The sequence below is a fragment of the Pogoniulus pusillus genome, chromosome 8 (assembly GCF_015220805.1).
Source record: "Pogoniulus pusillus isolate bPogPus1 chromosome 8, bPogPus1.pri, whole genome shotgun sequence".
Taxonomy (NCBI): Eukaryota; Metazoa; Chordata; class Aves; order Piciformes; family Lybiidae; genus Pogoniulus; species Pogoniulus pusillus.
The window spans coordinates 1,072,379-1,078,630 of NC_087271.1; positions in this window are offsets into that span (position 1 = coordinate 1,072,379).

Here is a 6,252-nt window from a genome sequence, read left to right on the forward strand (position 1 = left end):
GCACAGGTACCACAGGGGTGACATTTGCAGAGAACCACTAAAAACTGCTGACTGTCCAAATTCACTCTGCCCCCTCACCCCCCCGGAAATAAAACCACATTCCCTTTCCTCCATGAACCCTGAGAACATCTCCCTGCCCTTTGCCAGCTTTCCTGGCAACCCCCTGAGATGTCTTTCCCTGCTCACACACTGCAAGCTCACAGCTCAGCCATCTTCCTAAGGTTGCCATGGTTTCCCAGGGCTCTTAGCAAAGCTCCTTCCTGCATGGTAACCTACAATGCTTTCCTTAAAGCCTAGAAGGAAATCCTCTATGTGGATTCCAGTCCTGATCTTCCATTTTCTTCCAGTAGCTGGCTTGAGAACAGCCCCGGGGAACAGGCCCTGGGGGTCTGGGCTGATGAAAAGCTCCACAGGAGCCTGCAGGGTTGGAAGGGACCTCAGAGGTCATCTACTCCAACCTCCTTACCTCAGGCAGGGACACCTCTCCACTGGACTCAGCTGCTCAAGGTCTCATCCAGCCTGGCCATGAGCACCCCCAGGCAGGAGGCAGCCACAGCCTCCCTGGGCAGCCTATTCCAGAGTCTCACCACCCTCCAACTGAAGAATTTCATCCTAAAATCCAGTCTAACTCTGCTCTCCCTCAGCTTCAAACCATTCCCCACTGGCCTGATGAGAAGTCCCTCTGCAGCCTTCCTGTAGGATCCCTTCAGCTCTTGGCAGGCAGCTCTAAGGTCTTCCCAGAGGCCTCTCTTCTCCAGGCTGCACACCCCCAGCTCCCTCAGCCTATCCTCATAGCAGAGCTGCTCCATCCCCTGGCTCATCTTTGTGTCCCTCCTCTGCACTCCCCCAAAACAGCTCTATGCCCTTCTTATGCTGGGGGCTCCAGAAGTGGGTGCAGTGCTGGGGGGAGGACAAGCCCCCATGAACCATCAGAGAGAGGGTCCTGGGACCACAGCAGCTGGGGAAGCATTAAACCAAGGGACATAATCAGATCCAGTTCCTGGTGATCCTCATCACATAGGACATTATTTGAAGTCATACACCCTCTTGATTTACTCTTTCCCCCCACCCCCTCCCCTCATTTCATACTATTAATAAGAAGCCACTCAGGGCTCTGCAACCAAGAAGATTTCTGATGCCAGAGCTCCACGCTGCAGACCAAAACCAACAGAAGGATGAGGGCTAAAAGTGCCCAGCCAGGCTGCTCCTTTTAATTCCTATTTGAGAAAGGTTTCTAGCAGCTGGAGAAAGTGAGAGCTGCATTCATGCAACCCTTGGCCATTTGCCACGAGAAGGGGGCTTTTATTGAGCAGGGGGGGTGAGGAGGGGAATGTGCCTGCACTGCACCAGGAATGCGCTCCTGGTTCGTAAATCCTCCCCCTCTCACCCCTCCCCAGGTCACTAAAGGAAACTTGTCTCAGTTGGGCACCAAGATGAGAGAGGGTGAAAGTGATTTTCTGAGTGTGCCAGGCCAAGGAAAGAGGCACTTCAATTGAATCGCAGAACTGCTGAGGTTCGAAGACACCTTTGAGATCAACAACCTCAAGCAGCACTCGAGGCTGGGGCCAGAGTGGCTGAGAGCAGCCAGGCAGAGAGGCAGCTGGGGGTGCTGGGAGAGAGGAGCTGAAGGTGAGGCAGCAGTGCCCAGGTGGGAAGCAGAGACAAAGGCATCCTGGGCTGGCTCAGGAGCAGTGTGGGCAGCAGGACAAGGGAGGTTCTTGTGCCCCTGTGCTCAGCACTGCTCAGGCCACCCCTGGAGTGCTGTGTCCAGTTCTGGGCTCCTCCAGTTCAAGAGAGATGTTGAGGTGCTGGAAGGTGTTTGGAGAAGGGCAGCAAGGCTGGGGAGGGGCCTGGAGCAGAGCCCTGTGAGGAGAGGCTGAGGCAGCTGGGGGTGTGCAGCCTGCAGCAGAGGAGGCTCAGGGCAGAGCTCATTGCTGCCTGCAGCTCCCTGCAGGGAGGCTGTAGCCAGGTGGGGTTGGGCTCTTCTCCCAGGCAAGCAGCAACAGAAACAGGGGACACAGTCTGGAGTTGTGCCAGGGCAGGGTCAGGCTGGCTGTTAGGAGGAAGTTGTTGTCAGAGAGAGTGATTGGCATTGGAATGGGCTGCCCAGGGAGGTGGTGGAGTGGCTGTGGCTGGAGGTGTTGAAGCCAAGCCTGGCTGGGGCACTTAGTGCCATGGTCTAGTCGGTTGGGCAGGGCTGGGTGCTAGGTTGGGCTGGCTGAGCTTGGAGCTCTCTTCCAGCCTGGCTGATTCTATGACTCTACACAGAAAGTCTGTAGCCTGGAGCTCAGCAGCACTGTAGCAGCATGGAGGGAAAGCAGTGACTGTGTGAGCTGCTCAGAGCATTTCTGCAGCAGCTTGCCAAGCATGTTTTCTTTGAGGGCATAATCTGAGTGAGCTGGCAAACCTTCTCTGGGGCTTGCCTGATTAGCTCAGCTGGGAAAGCATTTGCTGTCGAGGAGGAGTTTGAAGTTTGTCTTCACCCTTTGGTTTGGACCCTCCAGCATCCATTCCAGGGACAGCCTGAGGAAGAGGTCAGGATTTGGTCCCACTGCCTGCACAGTAGCTCCAGCTGTCATTTGACCTTGCTGTGAAATGCTGTTTAAGGATGCAGGAGCTTGCAGAACCAGCCTGTGGTTTCCTTGCCCTGTCTGTACTGCTGCTGTGTAGCAGAGCATTGGTGCAGGCAGGGTGGAACAGCATGTTCTCCACGTCCACAGTGGCCAGGGCAAGAATAGGGCTAAAATTAAACCACAGGCAGATGGTATGAAATGAAGAAATACTTGGAGGGGGAGGCTTGCTGGAGCATCGGGGTCTGTTATTTGGACAGGAGTGTGGAGTGCAGATGTCCCTGCCTGAGGTGGAGAGATGCTGCAATGTCAGCCTCTGCACATCAACTACCTGGTTCATGCCATAACCAGGACCTCAGGATTTTAGTTCAGAGCTTTCAGGATGCTTGAGCAAGCTGTCAGGTGCTCAAGACCTCATCCAGCCTTGCCTTGAACACCTCCAGGGAGGTTATGGAGCACAGAAGCACCACAGAAGCAGATCTTTGATCACGTTGGGTGCTTCTGTGCTCCACAACCTCCCTGGGCAGCCTGTGCCAGTGTCTCACCACCCTCACTCCAAACAACCCTTTCCTAACATCCACTTTCAGCCTCCCCTCTGCCACTTCAAACCCATTCCTCCTCATCCTCTCATTACCAGACCTTGTCAATAGTCCCTCCACAGCCCTCCTCTAGACCCCTTCAGATCCTGGAAGGCCACTCCAAGGTCTCCTCCAAGCCTTCTCTTCTCCAGCCTGCACAGCCCCAACTCTCTCAGCCTGTGCTCACAGCAGAGCTGCTGCAGCCCTCTCAGCATCTTGGTGGCCTCCTCTGCACTGCCTCCAACACTTCCATGTCCTGCTTGTGCTGGGGGCTGCAGAGTTGCCATGGAGTTGAGAGTTTCCACACAGTGCCAAACCCAGACCAGAGGAGACTCTGGACCCACCAGCACCCCTTTTGGGGAGCACTGTTTCTGACATTGCCTGTTGGTGCAGTGTTACTACCACGAGAGCAGAAGATGTCTTTATGAAGAACTAACTCCTGGAGAAGTTACATTTCCAGCACAGCAGCCTGAGGGTTCAGCATCCCCCCATGGCCAGTGCATGGGGCTTGCTAAATAACATCACTGACCTCATGGAAATTGGAATTGCTGGGTTACAAAAGCAGTGTTTATAAGCCTCTGATCTATGTAGCTGCCCAAACGCACCCCACCCCCATTTCACATGCCATAGTTTGCCCACTGCTGCATTATCTCATTAACTATCTCCTCCAAGCAGGGACTGGGGAAGCAAATCCTGCTGAAAATCCAGAGATTTACAAGAGTCAGATGGCATGCCCCAGAACCTGAGCTCTTGGATAAACAGATGTACAGAGCTGATGGTCTTTTTTTGGTCACATTGAACTGGAAAAACAAAGCAGCATCCTAACCTCTTCCCTAACAGGTCAAGAGGTGCAGGATGATGAAGTCCTTTGACAGGTCAGATCTGGCTGCAGATACTCAGCTCAGAGCCCTTCTGCTGGTTCACAGCAGTGACTGAGGTCAGTGCTGCAACAAGGCAGCACTCAGGTTATAGACATTGATTCAGTCCCCTCTCAGTCTTCTCTTCTCCAGACTAAGCAGCCCCAGGTCCCTCAGCCTCTCCTCACCAGGCAGTGCTCCAGTCCCCTCATCATCCTCATAGCTCTCTGCTGCACTGTCTCCAGCAGATCCCTGTCCCTCTGAAACTGGGGAGCCCAAAACTGAACACAGTACTCAAGATGAGGTCTTAGCAGGGCAGAGTAGAGGGGGAAGAGAACCTCCCTGGATCTGCAGGACACACTCTTCTTAATGCCCCCCAGGATCCCCTTGGCCCTCTTGGCCCCCAGGGCACATTGCTGTGCCATGGATGTTCTCTCCCAGCACTCCCAGGTCCCTCTCCTCAGGGCTGCTCTCCAGCAGTCACCTCCCAGCCTGGACTGCTGCAGTTTATTGTTCCTCCCCAGGGGCAGGACTCTGCACTTGTCCTTGTTGGACCTCATTTGGTTCAGCTGTGCCCAGCTCTGCTCTCCAGGTCTCTCTGGATGGCAGCACAGCCTGCAGCTGGATCAGCCAAGCCTCCCAGCTTGGTGTCATCAGCAAACTCGCTGAGCAGACTCTGTCCCTCACCCCTCATCAATGACATTGATGAAGATGGGGAGGGCTGAGTCCTGGCTGGCACCGGTGTGCAATAAGGGGCACAGCAAAGCAAGAGCAAACAAGCCCTAGCAGGATGCATTTGGTAAACCCAAACCCAGAAAAACTGACTGCTGACACACAGCCTCTGCACAAGCAGAGATAACTGGCCACAAAGCCACCAAAGGCATGTAAGGATGCCCCCCCACCCCCCAAACAGGGCATATCCTGCTGCTCAAGCAAAGGATTCCTCAATGAGTGGGGGAAAAGCAAAAAGGAAAAGCAGTGTAAGCAGCCTGGAGACTGGGAACCACCCATCCTCCAGCAGCACCCTCTCTGCAGCTCATTTCCATTCTAAAGGAGCTGCAATGCTACCAGGCACAGGCAGATAATTCAGAGACGAAAATGTAAGCTGAGGGAAGAGATTCCTAAGCCAGCTTCACGGTCAAATACCATTTTGTGTGATCTGCACCAAAAATAAAGAGGAGACTTTGCCAGACGCTGGAGTCTCCATCTCCTAGCAACACTTCCCCACCCAGCCTTTCACTTCAGACCCTCCAGCTCCTTCCTGTGCACACAGCTCCCTTCCTGAGCGTGTGCAGATCAGCACACCCCCAGCTCTGCTCCAGGCCCCTCACCAGCTTGTTTTAGTTTAGCTGAATTAAGTTGCCATGTTACTATTTATGACAATCCAGTTGCACAGTCTGGACATCATTTTATCAGGTATCCTTTGTGTACACAGATTCCTGTCCCAGCTTCCCAAAGAGATCTTTTACTGCTCCAGAGTGTGGATGGAACACAAGCCCTTGCACTGTTCTGCCCCTGTGCTCAGCACTGCTCAGGCCACCCCTGGAGTGCTGTGTCCAGTGCTGGGCTCCTCCATTGCAGAGAGATGTTGAGGTGCTGGAAGGTGTTTGGAGAAGGGCAGCAAGGCTGGAGAGGGGCCTGGAGCACAGCCCTGTGAGGAGAGGCTGAGGGAGCTGGGGGTGTGCAGCCTGCAGCAGAGGAGGCTCAGGGCAGAGCTCATTGCTGTCTGCAGCTGCCTGCAGGGAGGCTGTAGCCAGGTGGGGTTGGGCTCTGCTGCCAGGCATCCAGCACCAGAACAAGGGGACACATCCTCAAGCTGTGCCAGGGCAGGTCTAGGCTGGATGTTAGGAGGAAGTTCCTGGCAGAGAGAGTGATTGGCATTGGAATGGGCTGCCCAGGGAGGTGGTGGAGTGGCTGTGCCTGGAGGTGTTGAAGCCAAGCCTGGCTGGGGCACTGAGTGCCATGGTCTGGTTGCTTGGCCAGGGCTGGGTGCTAGGTTGGGCTGGCTGAGCTTGGAGCTCTCTTCCCACCTGCTTGATTCCATGGTCCCTTCTCACCCAAACCATAGCCATTCTGTGATTCTTATGCCTCGAGGTCAGTGTCACCCACGGCAGGTGTCACTCCCAGGCACACTCAAAGCACCCCAGGCTGCGCCCGCAGAAGGGCACACCCCGGGGCAAGACGCCATCGCCGCTCACATGCCGCCCTACAGGAGCGTCCCCCCAGGCAGGTGCACCTCCCACGCAT